This window comes from Lissotriton helveticus, chromosome 1_1 (assembly GCF_964261635.1).
Source record: "Lissotriton helveticus chromosome 1_1, aLisHel1.1, whole genome shotgun sequence".
NCBI lineage: Eukaryota > Metazoa > Chordata > Amphibia > Caudata > Salamandridae > Lissotriton > Lissotriton helveticus.
Window position 1 is genome coordinate 52,217,837 of NC_136057.1, and position 20,672 is coordinate 52,238,508.

A 20,672-nucleotide genomic window follows, 5' to 3' on the forward strand; every position below is an offset into this window, starting at 1 on the left:
CGCTATTTACCACGAGGTTTGACCTTGCGGTAAATAGCGGGCCGAAATTGCGAATTCGCAATTTGTAAATGGATGATGAATTGCATTTAAGGAATCTCAAATAGAGATTCCTTAAATGTAATTCCTCCCAAAATTGCGAAATCGCTATTACCGATTTTTGCATTTGGGATGATGAATCCCAAATGCAAAAATAGCGCTCGCAAAGGGCCAGATTCTCAGAATCTGGCCCTTTGCGAGCCGATTTCGGCTTGATGAATCAGGCTGTATGTTTGGAATATGGCTTGAGGGCAACCAATGGTAGATCGCATTCAGATCCCACAGGAGCACACACGTTTAATAGAGTGGGTCACTCTTCACGAATTGATTTTATTCTCCTAAATTACAGTCTTTGGCCCCACTTGATAGACATGAAGGTCCTGCAATCTTCTGATAGTGATCATAACCCTCTATCCTTGTCCCTGTTCCCCTTATGGACGGGAGCTACTCCGGCTCAAAATTCCCACGTGTGGAGAACAACTCACAAAGTAATCCCCTCTAATTGTGGTAGGAGATTAAAATGGAAATCCATTGCGGCTGATGAGGAAAAGATCCTAGCGGTTAAATCCATAATGTCTACCACTGCGCTGTCTCTAGACTCCCAGGGAGGTAGTTTGCTTGATGTTCCAAATTTGTTTGCTGAAACAACAAACGCATTAGGCGATCTGTTTGTGGTCAACTCCTTAGGTCCAAGGAGTATTGCAAGAAGTAGACAAAATGGTAATGTGGGTTGGTTTTCCCCGCCTGTCGCGCTGCCAAAAAAGAATTGATTAAGGCTGTAAAAGCAAAGGCTGTGGCACAGATTATCCTTGCTAGGCGAACCTATAAGAAGTCCATAATGAAGGCAAGGGCCGAGCACGAGACTAAGTTTTGGGTGGACTTGAAGGAGGCAAGTGCTAGGAAGGACTCCAAAGGTTTTTGGGACCTAATAAGAACTAGGGACAAACCCGTGGACTCTCAAATCACATGTAATATAACTGAGGGAGTGTGGTTGGATCATTTTTCCAAGCTTTATGCAATGGCTGCGGGTTCTGAGATCATCCCGCCGGAACAGTACTCCCTAGTTCGCACAGATCCCAGTGATGACTTCCTATTTACATCAAAGGAAGTAGAAGGGGCAATTAAGTGTCTTGTCCCTAACAAGACAGCGGGCCCCGACAATATCCCGGGGGACCTGCTCCGTCTCAATCCAGCCGAGTGGGGGCGACTTATTGCCTCCATAATGCATGCTGGCTTGGCCAGCACAGCTCTACCGGACTCATGGAAGGGCGCAGAGGTCGTCCCGATCTTCAAGAAAGGGAGTCGGGACGACCCTGCTAACTATCGTCCTATAAGTCTCCTGGATTCCACCCAGAAGGTGGCAGGAAAAGTGGTGCTAGGGAGGATCTTGCAGTGGGTCGAGGAGAACCATATCCTGTCTGATTTCCAGGCCGGTTTTAGAACTGGCACAGGGACAATCGAGCAAGCATTCCGACTTATGATGCTTTTCTGGAAAGTGGTTGTACTGGGCAAAGACTGCCTTTGACCTGGTCCCGCGCAATCACTTGTGGAGTGTACTCGATGGTCTAGGTATTCCCCCGTATTTGCTGGATATGTTGATACGGTTTCATGCAGACAACTTTGCACAGATCAGGTGGGGCAGGCAGGGCCAAAAAACCTCACGAATACCTGTAAATAGAGGAGTCCGCCAGGGATGTGTATTAGCCCCCACTCTGTTCTCGTTGTACGTCAACGGAGTGGTGGAGCACCTGCTGCAACATCCATCAGATGCACCATCCCTGGCTGGCAGAAGAATACCTACCCTCCTATTTGCAGACGACACCCTCCTGATCTCCAAGACACCAGTGGGCCTACAGAGTCTCCTAAACAGTTTTAAGACCTTCTGCGACTCTAGGGGCTTAGTTATAAATGCAGGGAAAACCAAGTTCCTGGTCCTTAATCCCCCGAGGAAGCCAGTTAGACCCCCTATCCTAGATCTGGTTCCACTAGAGAGGGTCAGGGAGTTCGATTACCTTGGCATTCGCCTCTGTGACTCTATGAGTTGAAACCCCATCATCAAAAGATGCTGCTGACCCACAAGAGGGTGGTGGGGGCTCTTCTCAAAGAACAGCGAGCCTCTTCCCTAAAACCAATTGCACCAATCCTTGATATTTATAGGGCTCGTGGTGTCAGTGCATCTCTCTATGGGGCAGAATTATGGGGTGTGCAGAACGTGGTCCAGTTGACTCGCTCCGAAAGCAAATTTCACAAGGACTTGATGGGCCTCCCTTATAGTACACCAACTCTGCCTCTACTTTTAGACATGGGTACTCGCCCAATTGCCGATCAGTCGAGGTTGCGTCCTCTCCTTCTATGGGCACGTATTTGGAGAGTATCTGAGCTGTCGAGTTATGCAGATGGTCTAAAGGAAATCCTTTTATCGCCCGGGTGGGCGAAGATCCAGTGGCTAAAGGAAGTCAAGTGCCTTCTCACAGATCTGGGCCTCGAAGATGCTTGGACTTCTAGATCTGCTCCACCAAAGGCAAATCTAAAGAACTTATACTGGAGCTGGGTGACCGATGGTGATGGAGCAAGGATTCGCACGTAAAGCGACTTGCTCCCACTCATGAACCTCGTTTAATGTATAATCATATTAATCCAACTGTTCGTCATTCATTTTGCATTTTTCCCAACACGCGGGTGTCCCCAAGAGGCTTGCCTGTGTGTCTTTTCATACTAACAAAGCTTGCACTAGAAGAAACGGCTGCTTCGCTGAATTTCAGTCTGCGCATGCGTCGGTCATACCCATGTGATGTGACGCACTCGCATTCTGGAGGGAATCTGTGCTCATGCGCACTGTTGCAAACATGGCCGCTTGTCTCTCACCACGCTCTATGCTTGCAACCGCTGCTTTCGTCTGTCTGTCTTTTCGCACTAAATTGTAATACTATAGAAGTTATAAAGTAAGGGGTGTGTTTAGTTTTAGCCTGGTATACAGTGTGATCATTTTATATGTGATTCTAATTTGTTCTCGCTTACTTTTCATGTATCGTGTCTCTGGGGCTGGGAAATCGGGAGCGGAGCCATACTTGAGGCTCTGCTGGGCTCCGTCATGTGACCGGGGAAAAACTCCACTGCGCAGAAGCTGAAACAAGCCAGCTGGCTCCTGAAGCCCAATGCGCCTGAGAAAGCTCCTCCGAGAGACAGAATCTCACCTTGAAAGAATCAACACTGTTGCTACCTACTATGAACTGCATTGTAGTACTGTATTTTCTATGATGGGAACGTGAACCCAAGGGGCGGATAATGAAAATTAAATATGCATTATGTGAACTCTGAATTCTAGGAGGTGACATTGTCCAGGCCACCTCTTTTGACCAATCATAACATGGGAAGCTGTCACTTGCAACATTGGTGGGTGGTCTAAGGGTCCCCAAAGAGTATAACTGCCCTAGTTTAGCTTAGGAAAATTGTCCGACTTGTCCGAATAGCAGACCTGTCACTGACCCTACGAACTCTATAGGTGATCCAATCTTGAGTGCTGCGGAGCACTCTGTCCATACTTTCCACAAACTCCTAGGGGTGGAAATAGTCTTAAGTGCTGGCGAAGCACTTTACTGGGAAATTCGAAAACCCAATCGGGGTTACTGGCGGATTACTTGCAGAAAGGGGCAACGCAGGTGTTGCTTTTGGAAGCTGTGGGTGTTGGTCGTGCCTTGGTGGGTCCAGTCCTGTACCTAATCCTGAGGGGTATCCTGTCCTGATTGTCCGTGAGCTGTACCTGCTCGCATTCTGGCATTCCTTTTCTGAGGGTCCTTGTCCCCATCCTTCCAAACTGACCCGTGGCCAGGGTTGGTCTTCATTCTGAATTAGGTAATTATCTGATTGTGGGTTTGCGTCTCTCTCTCTCTCTCTCTCTCTCTCTCTCTCTCTCTCTCTCTTTTCCGTTTTCTTAATAAATCACTCTTGCCTGTGATATTGCTCTATCACCTTGAAAAGCGAGTTATATGCAATTGTTTTTTAGATTGTTCCACTTCTCTCCCCACCTTTAGAAAATTGCCAAACTGTCCTATTTTATTAGTATGTTCCCGTTTTCCCTTTTCCCTTAGTATGATTGCCGTAAACTTAGCAAGATAGCATAGATAAGTGTTATAGTTCCCGTTCATGTCCCAGGTCCTAGTGTAACATTGCAGTGATTAGTTGGTTCCTAATACTCTTACCCATAGTGTTCCCATATACTCAAATGGTCCTTGCTTTAATACATGGATATATTCTGGTTGTGATTTTAATGCTTGATGTGTTACTTTGTATTCTGCTAATTTTGACATATTCACTTTGAAATTCTTCTATAAACTCTTAAACTTATCAGGTGTCTGTGGTTATTTTATGGTACAGTGTGGACAATGTATTTTGGATTATAAGGTGTATTCTCTTCTAGGACCTCTGTCACCTGTCCCCAGATAGCTCCTGATCCGTCTGTAGTAACGTACCTGTGGTAAGTCAGGTACAGGATCAACAGTGGTGAGAAGTCACCCCCCGAATTACTCATAGTAGCGTGTATAACCTCACCCGGTTCACGCCAAAAAACCGAGTCATTGGTTTAAATGTGCACGCCAGGGCCCAGTGCGTGTGAGAATTAGGAAACCCAGTGACCCGGGTGAACTGCGCGCTCTATCAATGGCAGGAATAGCAACACCAACCTGTGCAGGTCAACGACGGAATTTCTTTTGGTGAAGGATGTGCACTTCTGTGAGCCGTACCTAGATACTATCCTATCTACCTGGGATAGGGCCCTATATTTCAGATTCAGGGTAGTCCTACTGCCAGTGGGCAAAATGACTGCCAGCTGGAAGGTTCCGGCACAGACAACTCCCTTTTGCCCTTGCTGTTTGGACAAGCTGGAGACAGTCCCGCATCTATTATTCGAATGCTCGACCTATGCCGTACCCCGCCGCAGATGGCTGAAGCCCATCTGCAGAGAACTTGGAACTAGATCTCACAAGGAGGCCTTAAGAATCTTAAAATCGGATCCTCGGCCCCTGTTTGCCAGCGGTCTGGCCAAATTCTTAGGCTGGGCATGGCGCATTAGACTTAATAAACTTTCATACCTTGCTTAAAAACAATGTAACTTGGACTGTTGTTATGTGACTTTTCTACCCAGCCTGCTGTCCACATTGCATGCTATTGTTTTTATTGGATTTTAATGTTTTTTAACTGTATTTGTATTGCTTTTAAAGATATGGAAAATATCGAAATAAAGCTATTTTACTACTACGATAAAGAACTTGCTTATTGAAATCTACGGTGTGGTGTCCGTTCGTAAGTGAGGTGTGAGCTCAGTGTGTACGATCCTAGACTCGAGGTCCTCCCCGGTGAGGATCTCACGTTAAGACTCGGCATTATTTGTGAGAGAGATGGGTCACGGAGTGGTCGGGAGAGCATAGCCTGGCCCTCTGGGATCGCCCCTTCTAACAACGCCCCTTCTTAAAGGGCCCTCCATTTCACGCCACTTCTTAAAGGGACCTTCTCTTCACGCCCCTTCTTAAAGGGCCCTCCTCTTCACGCCCCTTCTTTAAGGGCCCTCCTCTTCACGCCCCTTCTTTAAGGGCCCTCCTCTTCACGCCCCTTCTTAAAGGGCCCTCCATTTCATCATCTTATCTCTCACACTACTGCACAGATACACCCTCCTTGTAAATACTCCATTTGTGCTGTGACTGTCCTTTGTTATTGTGACAGCTGTGCACACCCTTCACTCTCTCCCAGAGAATGAGACATGTGTGCACATATACCACACTCCAGAGTACGCCCTGCAAAGAGTCCAAGGAACATAGGAGCAGACCATCTGAACACTGTGTGACCCAGGGTCTTGGCTGTACAAAAACCCACTTCATTCAGCCTTAAGTCCAGCTCTCTGAAGGATTTCAAGTTATGAACTCCCCTCCACACTCTGCCCTCCACAAGAGTCCTTGAGGCAACTCAGAGTTAGCAGGATTGAGTGTAAATGAGGCAGATGTTGCATCAAAAACAAAACTACAGATGTCATCTGTGAAATGACATGAAGGGTCACAAACCTTACAAAAGGCAGTAACATGTCTGAAAGTAAACAGGGCTGCATTACTCACTGAGGTTAACTTGAGGTTTCTTGCACTCATTGTCAAGAGCGAGATGAGTATTTTAAAGTTAAGAACATAAACAAAGGTCTCAGGACGGACCTTTTTGGGTCTGGCTTCATATTGCAGTTGGCAGTGATGAATGTATAAATAGAAAAGGCCTTGACTCCAGCACACATGAGCAGTGCTCTCACATTTCATCATGTTGACTGTTTGCTGGGTCACTCCGCCTCTTATCGAGTGAGTGATTGAATTGTACTGCATATGCAGGACTAATTACCATCTTAAAATTACACTGACTCATCAAACATTAAAGTCCTTTGAATAAAAAGAAAACATTGTTTTTTTCTTAGTAGCAGGTTTCTGTTAAAACCTTTCAGTCTGGACTAAAAAAAGCAAGCCTGACCTATTGGCTTTATCAGTGCTTGTTATTATTACTACTGGTGTGGAGCAGGGCACACACAACTTAAACCCCTGCTTTAGATACTGACCCATCCCCTACATTCCTTGTGACCCTGAGTCAAACTCTATTGACCTCACTTATAGGTTGTTTTATTTTTAAAAATAGGCCCCAGGGCTTTCTACGTCCTCTTTTAGACTTGCATTCCTCATGAGTGGAGCTCAAATTGTGCTTACTCTGCTTTTCCCACCCAACTTTAAGTTGCTTATAAAATTGACTGCAAAGCACGGCAAATGCACTGAGGTGTCCAGTAGAAGCACATGGTCTGCCTGTGATTAGGGCCATCTCTACATCCGGTGTACAAACATGACCCCCGTGCAAATGCAGTTTGTACTAAGTACTTTTTGCCCTACAATGGAGTGAGGGTCTCTAAAGCAGGCTCTTGTGGGATGTGCCAGATATGACTGTATGCAGCATAAGGCTCATTTATTGATTATGGAGTTCTGGTCTCGCACTTACGCCGGCGCAACAAAGCTATGGCGAACAACCCCCTTTGGTGAAATGGGAGCCGTGTTCAAAGTCCACGAATCAAGGGCCTGTCCTCCCTGAAATGCAATCCTAAGCAGTGTTGAAAAGATCCCTTTTCAGCTGTTCAAAAACTACAGGTACTTTGATTCATCTGTCAATTTTTGTTCCAGGCCATTCCACAGTCTCTGTGGCTCTGGACGCCCAAGATTCTGGCACCCTTGTTCAGCCATTTGAAGGCTTTTTGTTAGCCCTCCTTAGTACCGCCGTGCCTTCATTTATCACCTCCCATTTGAAGGCTTTTTGTTAGCCCCTCCCTAGTACCGCCTTGCCTTCATTTATCACCTCCCATTTGAAGGCTTTTTGTTAGCCCCTCCCTAGTACCGCCGTGCCTTCATTTATCACCTCCCATTTGAAGGCTTTTTGTTCGCCCCTCTCTAGTACCGCCGTGCCTTCATTTATCACCTCCCATTTGAAGGCTTTTTGTTAACCCCTCCTTAGTACCGCCGTGCCTTCATTTATCACCTCCCATTTGAAGGCTTTTTGTTCGCCCCTCCTTAGTACCGCCGTGCCTTCATGTATCACCTCCCATTTGAAGGCTTTTTGTTAGCTCCTCCTTAATACCGCCGTGCCTTCATTTATCATCTCCCATTTGAATGCTTTTTGTTCGCCCCTCTCTAGTACCGCCGTGCCTTCATTTATCACCTCCCATTTGAAGGCTTTTTGTTCGCCCCTCCTTAGTACCGCCGTGCCTTCATGTATCACCTCCCATTTGAAGGCTTTTTGTTCGCCCCTCCTTAGTACCGCCGTGCCTTCATTTATCACCTCCCATTTGAAGGCTTTTTGTTAGCCCCTCCTTAGTACCGCAGTGCCTTCATTTATCACCTCCCATTTGAAGGCTTTTTGTTAGCTCCTCCTTAGTACCGCCGTGCCTTCATTTATCACCTCCCATTTGAAGGCTTTTTGTTCGCCCCTCCTTAGTACCGCCGTGCCTTCATTTTTCACCTCCCATTTGAAGGCTTTTTGTTAACCCCTCCTTAGTACCGCCGTGCCTTCATTTATCACCTCCCTTTTGAAGGCTTTTTGTTCGCCCCTCCTTAGTACCGCTGTGCCTTCATTTATCACCTCCCTTTTGAAGGCTTTTTGTTCGCCCCTCCTTAGTACCGCAGTGCCTTCATTTATCACCTACCATTTGAAGGCTTTTTGTTCGCCCCTCCTTAGTACCGCCGTGCCTTCATTTATCACCTCCCATTTGAAGGCTTTTTGTTCGCCCCTCCTTAGTACCGCCGTGCCTTCATTTATCACCTCCCATTTGAAGGCTTTTTGTTAACCCCTCCTTAGTACCGCCGTGCCTTCATTTATCACCTCCCTTTTGAAGGCTTTTTGTTCGCCCCTCCTTAGTACCGCCGTGCCTTCATTTATCACCTCCCATTTGAAGGCTTTTTGTTCGCCCCTCCTTAGTACCGCCGTGCCTTCATTTATCACCTCCCATTTGAAGGCTTTTTGTTCGCCCCTCCTTAGTACCGCTGTGCCTTCATTTATCACCTCCCATTTGAAGGCTTTTTGTTAGCCCCTCCTTAGTACCGCTTGCCTTCATTTATCACCTCCCATGAGGACTGGCCCAGTTACATTGGTTCTTACAAGGTACGTCTTTTTTAGTCAGTAAGCGCTATTTTCATGAATGGGTTTATCCTGCTGCAGGCACGGCAGGCTTTCCTGCAACATTCAGTGCGCCATGCACGCTTTCACTTTTTGGAGCTGCCCAGGACAATGGCGGCCGCTTCTTTGAATGGAGCTCGCATTTACAAGAGTTTGAGCTATTGTCGTTGTAGATGACAATGCCTTTTATTTGTGTGGGAATTGGCAAAAGAGACAAATAAAAGGCATTGTCATTTACAAGACCTATTGCATTGCAAATACTTGTTTAAACTTGTGGGCGCCAACCTTGTGACATCTTTTTAAACTGTTTTGGAGTAACCCCGCTTTTATACATTCTATTTTTTCCAGCGTGTTCGGTGGGTTACCGCTGCTCCTCGTTGTACTTTGTGACATTTCTGTCCTGTTCCTGTTATGCCTCAATGAATGTTTCATTTGTGGTCCTGCCACTGCAGGCATTGCTGTAGCTGTACTGTGATCGAATGCTGCAACTTTTTGGAATGGGGCCTTTAGTAGCTGTTAGACGGACCGGGAGGGTCGGCCGAGGACAAGGGGAGAGGTCTCCGGGGAGAGCCGTCTCCAGCGATCGTACAGACAAGTAACTTCCCCCCCACAGATGTACGCCACACAAGGATAAGGTTCAACGTTACTTTATAAGCAATTCTTCAAGTACGGTGAAATGGTACAAGGAGGTCTGGACTCAGGGGTCCCCTCTATGCTAGTCTCTTGGTTGGGAAAAGGGTAGCGGGACAGTCTTGTTACCAATCTGGTAGATGAAATAGCTCACAATCCTCGAGCTCGGCGTTCTAGATGATCGGGCCGCGGCGGAGCCAGCAGGTCCCGGGATGGTTGAAGGTAGCGACGGTCCGCGGCGGAGCCAGCAGGTCCCGATGAAGGTGGTGGTTACAAACGGTCCGCGGCCACGCCAGCAGGTCCCGACGACGATGAAGGTTTCCGAAGGTTGCGGCAGCGCCAGCAGGCAGGTCGATAGTTCGCAAGGCAGGGCTACGGCAGCGCCAGTAGTCCGTCAAGGATGAGTTTTTCACTGCGTCTCTCGACTCCAGGATACAACTGCCTCCCTGCTCTGGAGCTGCCTCAGTTATAGGTCTGGCGCCCTTTGATGTCCGGACCCTCGCACTTGGAGGTCGGGAGGTCCGGGATGAGGGAGTCCAGACACCCAGCAGGGGGGTGGAGCCAGCGCCTGGGGGAGCTGGGGGCGATCGGCACCTGGCGGGGGAGAGCCATCGACACTTCTTTCTCCCATTGACCTGCCAAGTGGCCCGTTCACCTCCTGGGTGGATGGTGGTGCTGGGATGTCGGGGCCTGGCCAGGCCCAGGGTTAGGGTCGATCGGAGGCCACGCGGCCTCATGGTGCAATGTCCAAGATGGCGCCCAGGCCGGGAGAGGGGGCCGGTAGTGATTCGGGCCCATGATGCAGGGATGTCCGGGGGCAGGGGTCCCGTATGAGACGGGAAACGGGTGGTTGTTGCGTGTAACACCTGAAGAGCCAGGTTCGGGTCTGGTCGTGCGGGGAGGGAGCAAGCCTTTCATGTGGCCTGTCCAACAGTAGCTTTGGATGAAAAGTTCTACTTAACCTTCCGCTACGCCTATTTCACCTGTGTACAACCTGCGTTTCATTGTATCAGGTGCCCCTTTGAATGGGCCTTGGACATCTGCCTGGCTCTGCCACCACAAGCTGTTGATGGATTCCTTAGTGGCCCATTACAGGTCAATTCCTTCGGTATGCAACTGATTTATAGCCTTGCATTACGGCTGATGACCAGAGGTGCTACCTATGCAACAGCACAGCGCCTTCTGGATCTCAGCATCATCAAAGTTAGCAACGGTTGTTCTCTGTTGGTCCCACCCACGTCTGGCAGCGAAGAGCAGGTTTGTTCTTGTGACCTGCTCAATTGGATGGCTGATGTCCCTACTTTTAGAAAGTTCAGATTTCTTACTGGAATCGCTGCCTTTCCACTTGGCATCCCAGTTCCTGGTCCCCAACGACATGCCATAACTGGGCACTTTCTTTAAACTATTTTTTTTGCCTGGCTGACATGACAACTAAATGAGAAATGTGTTAACGCAGGTACACTTTTCTTTTGCTTCCCTGCTGAGTTCTGTCATGATCTTGGGTGCTTCTATCCTGATCCAAGGTGAGGGTGTCATATGTCCCCTGCAGGCCCATTGTTGTTTTCCCAATGGTAGCCTAAGCAGGCTGCACTCTGCGTTGCACACGTTACTATACAAACGCACTTTGCTTTGTGCCACCCTGTACTTTCACAAGGAATCTGCCGTTGGTTTTGTGCTCTGTCCTTTCCTGGGATCTCGTCTGAACACATCGAACAGGGTCAAACAACAATACCCCTTGTTATTGTTTTTTGGTCAGGCTCTAGCACCTAGACAAAACACACAGATGCATCCATCTTTTGGGAACCGTACTCTTTGTCATATAGGTATCCACACACTTGTGAAAGACACACTTGGAGGGAGATTTTCAGAGAGAAGAGAGCGACTGTAGGAAGGTAGATACCTGACTATGGTTACCCCCAACTTTTTTCCTGGTGTTTTGCTGGTTTTCTGACTTAGTTGACCTGGGGCCCTGCTATTCAGGACCCCAGGACCACTGCTCTCTCTCAAAAATGGATTCCATGTACCTTAGGTACATTTCCAATTGGGACTGGGCCACCTTATCAGACCCTGTAACTCAGGGCATAGGTGTACCCAGGGCCTACCAGGGGCTGAAGCATGTATTATGCCACCCCTGGATGGCCATCTAAATCTGACACAACTGGCTGCATGACAGCTGGGGCAAGGTGGTGTAATCACCCTTTGCTTTAGATATAGTATACCTATATCTAACCCTAAAAATGGACACACAGATTCCTATCAGTCACTCCTATGGCAGGCCTTGACAATCCTGAAGGCAGAGTGCGTGGAATCGTGTGAAATGGTGCTCTGGCATGAGCTGAGCCCGTTTGCAGCTTGCGGAACCAAGTCCTAATAGCTGTTCCATGATAACGCATACCATATACTCTTAAGTGCATTATAATCCTCGCGGTTGTATGCTATCTCTGGTATTGGATCAGTATCATGTTCAATTTCCCATGTGAGTGGAATATGCATTAGATGTATAATCACGGTTTCAGGGATTTGGTAGAATCACAGGAACCGCTAGGTATCGATTGCGTGCGCGGCACCAGCAGAGCAGGACTACAGACCAGCTGGAGCTGAAAGTTGCATCAGCGGCGGCGTGCAGCGTGCAGCGCATAGCGAGCGGGCCCCCAGGTCCAGGTCTAGGGGGAGTCCACTCGCCACCCGACCTTCGCCCCATCTTCAACCTAAGGTCGAGGTGCCGAGGTGCCGAGCCGAGTGGCCATACAGCAAAAGGTTGGCTCCGGCGCGACTCGCTCCACCCACGGTCCTGCCCGCCAGCCTCCTTGTTTGCTAGCTTGGAGACACTTGAAGCCACAAAAGAGCGGTGAGGAGAGGCTTCGTCCGAGGAAGGTCGCAGAGGGCGTTTCATTACTGGTGTCTGGTGTCCGCGCCCAGCTCTGGGCAGGCAAGTCACGAGCAACGGGTAAGCAATTGTATAACCCGGCGTTATCTCCTCATCCTTGTTGCCTCTGCCATACAGCCCTGCCATACAGCCCCAGGATCCAAGGGGCCTAAGGGAGTGAGGCCAGCCGAGCTTAGGGCGGGGGCCAGGGTCAAAGCACGAGCGCGGTTGCCGTTAGAGGCAGCTGCCAAGTAAGAGCCCGGGGGGGCAGCCTAGGCCAATCTGACCAGGTACGATTTGGCGGGAGGCACCCCCTGAGCGCTCCGCTCGTTTGCAGACCAGTCCTGCCATACTTTCTTTTCCACTTCTCGCCTCTCCCATTGATCCCAGTAGCCATTCAGTTACCATCTCATCATCCCATCACCTCATCCCACGGAGAGAATCACAGGCTAAAGGAGAAAGAGAAGGAGAAAGGGGGAGAGCCAGTGGTCCACCGGGACGGCAGGAGAAACCCTCCCCCTCAACCCCTGCCGGAGAGAGCACAACCTATCCGCTCCCAAATCAGGGCTGGCCTCCCCAACTCGTCACCACTTCATAACTACTAACCAACTACATACTTTTACCATCCTTCATTTTTATTCAAGAGCGCAAAAGCCTCCCGCCCCTGTCAGCTCAAGGGTGAGGTACGGAAGGCGGAAGGCGGAGTGGCCGAAGGGAGCAAAGTAAAAAAAGGGAGGAAGCAGGCTCCCAAAAAATAAATAAATAAATAATAAAAAAATCTGTACCATCATGAGATCCGGAAAAATTAGAATAAACCCCACAATTAAAAAAAGAAACCAATCACACCCCAGCAAAATGAACGATTCCTCTGATGAAGACCAAGCAGAAGCGCAAGTCACAACTGCCAACACCCCCACAGAATTAACATCACAACCAACCCCACACCTAAAAAATTCCAAGATCACAGACTTTTTAATCCTTCCCTCATCACCATCCGTGCTGCAGAAGCTCACACTCACCAATAGCAATAAGAGAACATCTCAGTCAGTGGGTTCGATGTCATCAGTTTTGCAGCCTCTGAGCAATACCCCACGAAAGAACAGTTATAACCCTTGGGAAACACACAGTTAAAGCACAAATCAACTTAACGGAAGCAGCAACCCACGCAAACTCCCACGCAGAGGTATCAACGGTAAAAACACCAAACTTCCCAACGAAGCGTCGCTCATTAAGCCTGGGTTCCTACTTTTGTACGACAGAGACTGACCCTGGGACCGCAAACCTAGCGTCAAGAATGGACATTAGTAACATACTAGACAAGGGCGTAACCAGCACAGGAATGGTCGAAAGGCACCAACACGACCAGGACCATCGGGACGAACACAGAAAAGGCAAGGTTCCCCCTAAACTGGAAGGAGTCAAGGCACAGCAGGGTCAAAAATGCACAGACGGCCCAGATGGCCAACCGAAGGAACAAATAACACCTAAACCCCAATCCCTCTCATGTCCAGAAACTCGGGAAGCTAATAATTGCATTCGCTCTGGCAGTTTAATGATTCACCATGAGGCAAACTGTCAAACACCGAATGGTCCGTCGGGACTTTTCCCCCTTCATTTCTCTATTTGTTCACCAACCAAAACAACCCCTCCTAAAGGACCTGAGCCCCGAAAAACAAGGGAACAAGGAACACTTAGCCCAGGCACAGGTCATGGTGGAGATCCCCGAGTGCTGGGGCGGAATAAGCCAGGGGCAAAAGTCAGGACCAGTTTACCATCCTCTAGCAATCAAACAGACAACATGCCACCAGTGCAGGCACCGCTGTGGCCACCATTTATTAGTATTATGGAAACCATTTCCTCAGCATTACTGCGACACTCTGAAAAATTAGAGCTACAGATAGACCTTCTACAAATTTTGGCATCTCACGTGGTTGGTATAGACTGCAAGATACTAGAGCTTAATTCTCTCATAGAGCGGGTTCAGAAAGACCCACACACAACGTTCCACGAATGCCAGTGTTCAGAAACAATGAACCAACTAAAAGTTTTACCGACCATCTTAACAGACATTCTACGGGAAGTCCAAAACAAAACAAAAGAGCACCAAGACATCATGGAAACTCACTCCACCGATACTCTATCCGATAACTTGATAAGCATAACCAGCGGTGACATCTCAATTGGCGAGGACCCTGGGCTAGACGCAACGGATGGACTCCCAACGACAGTTCATTTACCAACAGTACACATTGCACTTCTAGAAGACCTCACTCCCCAAGACAACTGCACTCAGGACCCAGCCAACCTAGGGAGCGAGGATCCTGGCCCTCTACCTTACGGGCATCAAAAACAATTTACCTCTCTAACAAAACGAGAACGCAAGAGATTAAGGAAATCCAGGCAAAAGAAGCTGCAAAGAAAACAAAAAACACCACAGTCCAACAGGCTCCAGGGCCAAGATCCCTTGGGAGCCTGCAGTCAAAAAACGAACCTGATTCCAGAAACAATCCCCCAAGAACCAAAGTTTAAAGACGCAAGCACTAAGGTTCAGGAGGAGCAAGGGGAATATTGGCAGGGATCCCTACCTCCAAGTTTGCCCCACACAGTTACAGCAATAGAATCAGCCAGCTGCCAAAGTGTCCACATTCCCACACAAGAACATCCAAAAATGCAACCGGAGTGCGGCCCTACAGCACAGAATCCCCAGGCAGAACAAAAAAGCATTATGCACTACTTCCGGAAAAGGACAAAGGCACAAAACGGAACTCCTCACCCAAAGGTGCAGCATCAAAGACCCTCCACCGTAAGCTGCGACCTCCCCATATCCCTTCATTATGCTCCCGCCCCTGAACTAGCAGCCCAGTCTACTATTCCATTCCAGGGCAACTCAGACAAGATAGCCAAATCAATCACCGAACCAAGGAACAAGGAGCAAGAAGAAGACCCTGACTTAATGTACCCAGCTGGCTCATTTATACACGAAATTATTCTGCACTATAGTTCAAGGGGGAAGCACGATATTCTCAATCGGAGTGCCATCCTAAAACTAACCAATCTGATAGAACCTCTGAGTCATTTGAACACCAACCATATTGAAAGCATCGAATTTCACCCAATTGCAAATCCCAACGGGAGAGAAATGACAGTGGCAACATGGAAGGATCCCATGATAGCCAAGGAATTTTGGCAAAACAGAGACATATTTGCAAAATGGGGAATTGAAATCAGACCGGTTCCACTGGAGAGATATCCGGGCCCATTATCCTTGCTGGTCGAGGAATGTTCACGTCCAGGCAGTGGAGTACTTCGGGGGGCAGTTGGCTGTTCAGAGAGCACCAAGGGAGGATGGTCCAACCTACGAATCATCCACCAAGGCACGTTAGGTGGACCAACTGAGAGACGCAAAATTTTACCCCCAACAGCTTGTCCAGCAGCCCATATGACAATTGAAGCGAGAACACAAAATCTGAAAATATGTTCATGGAACATAAATGGGTTGGGTGGCAAAACAAAAGACGCTGACTTACTAGCTTTTCTAAATAAATTTGACATCATCTTACTCCAGGAGACTTGGTCAACTACCGCGGAACAAATTGATGGCTTTAAAGAAATCCAACTACAGGCCATCAGAAGAGGTAACACAGGCAGGGCCGCAGGAGGCCTATCGATCTACCTGAACACCAGCATTCCCTGGTCTTATGTTACCATTGATACAGGACAAACATGGATCCAGTGCATTAAAATCAAGCTACCTCCCGATCCGTCTACAAGCCCTCTTGGCCCTCAAGAGTCTCGGCAATTGGTAATTTGTAACACCTACATACATCCGGATGTAAAGAAGAAACCAGAGAAAATCCTGACCCTAAAGGCGCTATTAAAATCAATGCAATCCACTTACCCACAGGCGGGGCTGGTGGTGTCAGGAGATCTGAACATGTTCCTTCTACTTAAGGACAATGCCCTTAACAGCAACCGAAATAAACGGAATGACAAATCCATCCCTCCAATGGTATCATACCATCAAAAAAAGGATAAGCACGGCCAGCAGTGCGCACAAATGCTCTCCGAAGTCGGACTTATCGTCCTTAATGGCCGCTTTCCCCAAGATCAACCTGCGTCCCTAACCAGAACAACTAAACAGGCCCAAGCCGTTTTAGACTACACCATAGTGGACTTAGACGTCTTACAAACAATGGTTTCCTTCAGCATAACTCACCGGTTGGAGAGCGACCACAGCCCACAATCAATTGTACTGAGCCATCTATACATTAGGGCATCAGCATGCAATGATCTGACCGAACCTTCGTGTCTATACAATCTCAAGCGATTAGTATGGAACGGAAAGAACGCCAAAGAAATAACGGCACATGCGAAAAGAGCGCATGCGGAGGCTACCGGGAACAGTCAACCGTCTCTTCGGGATAAGTGGGAAAAGATCATCACCACCCTAACAGAAAGATTCGGCCGACAAACACACACAAATAAAAGGAAACCATGCAAGGCACTCAAGGCGCCCTTAAGCTCAATACTGAGTAAAAAAAGGATTCTAAACCAAGAAATAAGAAAGTTATCAAGAAAAGGCACGATAAAGGCTGATGACACCAAGCGCCAAATCTACAACCTACGACAAAAATATAAAAAAGACGTTTGGCTAGAAAAATTAAAACAACAAACAGAAACTTGGCAACAACTATTAGAGTCAAGCAAATCAAATAACAACAGGAAATTTTGGGCAGATATCAACAAAGTAGCAAATGGAGCCGCACAGACCATTAATTCAAACATTCTACAGGAAGACTGGATCCAGCATTTGGAGCGAACACAACAGACCAACCTTCAATCATGGGACTCAAATTATTCTCCGCACCAACAATATGAAAATCAAGAAGTGGCCCAAAACTGCGAAGAACATCGGTTCACACCATCCCAAGTTCATATGGTCATCAAAAAACTAAGGTCAAAAGGTGCGCCAGGCCCAAACGGTTTGCCAAACGGCCTCTTCAAATTTGACCGATCCTTTTGGGCAGAATACCTTACTCCCTTGTTCAACAACGCCTTTCAAACAGGAAACATCCCTACATCATGGAGAGGGAGCATTTTACACCCAATATATAAAGCAGGTGCAAGAACAGACCCAGCCAATTATAGGCTGATCGCCCTAATCGACGTGGAGGCAAAAATTTACGCATCTAATCTCCTGAGAGATCTGGAAGACTGGGTTAGTTCCAAACATATCCTTCCAATCACCCAGACGGGGTTTCGGCCCGGAACCAACACCACATGTAATCTTCTAGCTTTAAACCTCCTCGTCGAAAGAGCAAAGGAAAGGTCAACAAAATTGTACACCTGTTTCGTAGATCTAAAGGCGGCGTTCGACACTGTCCCAAGGGAGATCCTATGGCAAAAAATGGCCAATTGGGGCACTCCTCCGAACTTGTTACGAGCAATAATAGAATTATACTCATCCACCTGGGTTAAGATCAAATTAGGCACTGGAGATAGAACAACAAAAAAAATCCCCACCCTAATCGGCCTGAAGCAGGGATGCGTATTAGCCCCAACCCTTTTCAACATCTTCACCGCCGACCTTGATAAGCGCATCGCGGAGACACAAACTGACCCGCCAAAGCTAGCTCAATACAAAATAAGGAGCTTACAGTATGCCGACGACATAGTTCTCTGCAGCCAGACCCCTTTGGGTCTTCAACGCTCCATCACAAAATTGCATGAATACATCTCTGCGAATCGCCTGCAAATTAACTATAATAAAACAAAGATAGTCTGCTTCTCATCCCGGCAAGGACGACAACCCTTCAAATGGCACATCGCGGGTAACACCATAGAGTCAAGTAACTCTTACAAGTACCTGGGGGTAGTGGTCGACTCAAGCTGGTCATTAAAAAGTCACCAACTGCATAGAAAAGCGCAGTCCAATAAACTACGGTTTGCTCTAATGTTACTGAAAACAAAATTGAAATGCCCCTCCAACCTTTACCTCTTGAAAGTGATTGAGGCAAAGTTTTTACCCTCCCTCACGTACGGTTCAGAGATATTCAGAGGCAAAGACGCAAACTTCTTGAACTTACAACAGTCAAATCTGTTCAAATACATCTTTTACATACCAAGGTCTGTATCACAAGCGCAAGTACGCCTGGAATTTGGGCTTTCAAATCAGCATCAAGTCAGGCAGGCCGGGATACCACAAATGTGCTGGAAATTAAGGGCAGCAAGTGAGGACACGCTGATGGGCCATTGTTGGTGCGAAATTAACAACCGAACAAATGCAAAAAACGTATGGAAAACATCTTTGGAAGACGCACTGACACAACTTAATATGCGAGAGGCATGGAATACAAACCACCCCTTTATGGCCTTCAAAAAAATAGCCAACAGTACAGCAAAACAAAAATCCATGATTGTTGACAAAGCCGCCCTCGCAAAGAAAAAACATGGCTGGACGGTGCTAGCCACGTATGAGAGAAGTGCCCCACAACCATACCTAGTCAACTATATAACACCGTCCACACAACAAATGCTCCTTCGCATACGTCTGGGCACCTACACCACAAAGGATCAGACCCCAGCATGGAAGCAAACATGGCAAACATCGCTATGCAGACTGTGTGGCCGTTCGGAAGAAACACTGACTCACATCCTGTGCATCTGTCCATCATTGGCTAGTTTGAGACGTTACTACCTATTACAAATATTTCGTTTTTATCAAATCAGAACACGCAGGCCTGCCGTCATGCTAGCACTGAACAGTTTCCAGTTGCAAACGGCCTGTAGGGCCTCCAAATTCTTACAGAAGGCGAGCCTCCTAATCCAGAAAACTGAAAAAAAATGGTGCGGACCAAGTACGAACGATTGATATGTTAGGTGAGGCTCAGGCCGCAGTCGATGTAACACTGTTTTTAAAAAAAAGAACTTGTTTTTTAAAGAGTGTAAATGCATTTTAACCAAGGCTAGTTCGTATAGTGTTTTGTACTCAATCTTGTAAAGGTTTTAATTAACCATATGCAATAAACATTTACTTACTTACTTAGATCTCTGGTATTGCTTTATCAAAACATGTCGAGTAAGGTGTCATACGAATTGGAATACTAACCCCTCGCCAATTCTGGCGACGGGGTTAGCATTCCACCCTTCTAGAGGGACACAACATGTATGTAACTGTGAACCCCGGTTAAAGTTAACTGAAGCCTCAGCTCCACAAAATGGATGCTGCCACCACAGACACGAGTCTGACCTCCTGCTGCTGGGAGTCCTTCCAGCGAGGGGAGCTTGGACAAAGGGTTTCCTGTCAGGGGCGGTGCTAGCACCATCCCAGACAGGGTTTTGTGTATCCTGGGTAGGCAGGGCTTTACAGGAAGGTGACTGCAGAGTGGCACCCCGGTGCTCACTACGCATAGGCCGGCTAGAACCAGTTCCAGGGGTACACCAGCCCCTGGCCTGGGGAAAGTCCGGCATGGGGGAGGGGTGTAACCACCCCCCTTCCTGGTCCCACCCCTAGGGCAGGACCTAGTCACGTACCCAACCCTTTCTTTAGGATAAATGCAGGAGCGGGGACCCTTCCAAATTAGATCATCTTTAAATCAAGAAACTACTTTCTACGAAAGGAACTCAAGACTCTTCTCAAGATTTCTCCCTTGTGGCTAAGGAGTAGTCACCCTGCATCCGCAGGCACCATCTAAGAACTCTGCGGTTTGCTGCACGTCCTTCCTCAGGAATCCGACTGACCAGCACGACGAGACCCGGCTTCCCTGGCACCTCTGACCTCTACCTACCTCTACAGCTAAGCTGAGAACTGTAGGTGCGATGAGACCTCGAGGGACCGGCCATCATCAGAACTGCACAACTTCGATCCAGCACGACCGCCGAGGGATCCTCTGGTGAGTGCTTTGGGGTCCGAGAAGCCCCGACCCTGAGCAGCTCCAGCACCGAAGTCCAGCCTCCCAGCATCTCCACGATCTGCGTGGGGCCCTTCTGCTTTTTGGAGCTCACTGGTCTGGTTGCTCCAGACTGGCCCTTGCTCCCTTCCAAAAGAGGAGCACCCCGGACCCTCCTGGTCCACTCCAGACGCCATTTTGAGTCCACCGCGTGGGCTTGAATTTGCCAAGGCTTTGTTGCCCAATCCTGGGTCCAGCAACGCCGACAGCATCATCCATCGTGGGACAGCTCGCACCTCCATCCTGGTCGCGGACAACGCCTCCTGGTCCGTGAGACTGCAGAGCCCAGCGTCGCCCACTCACCTAGTCGAGGTGACTACCATCCGGTGCCCTCCTGGTGCCACCTGACTACTGGCTAGTAGTCACGAACTTGGTTCCCTCTGCTTTCAGGTGTCATCCATCTTCGATCCAGGCTTGGATCACTCGAACTATCTTCACTGGTCGCCTGCCAGCAACTTCTTTCTTCAGGCTCCTGGTTCGTCAACGAGGATTCCCGACGTCTTTTGAGACCTATGCAG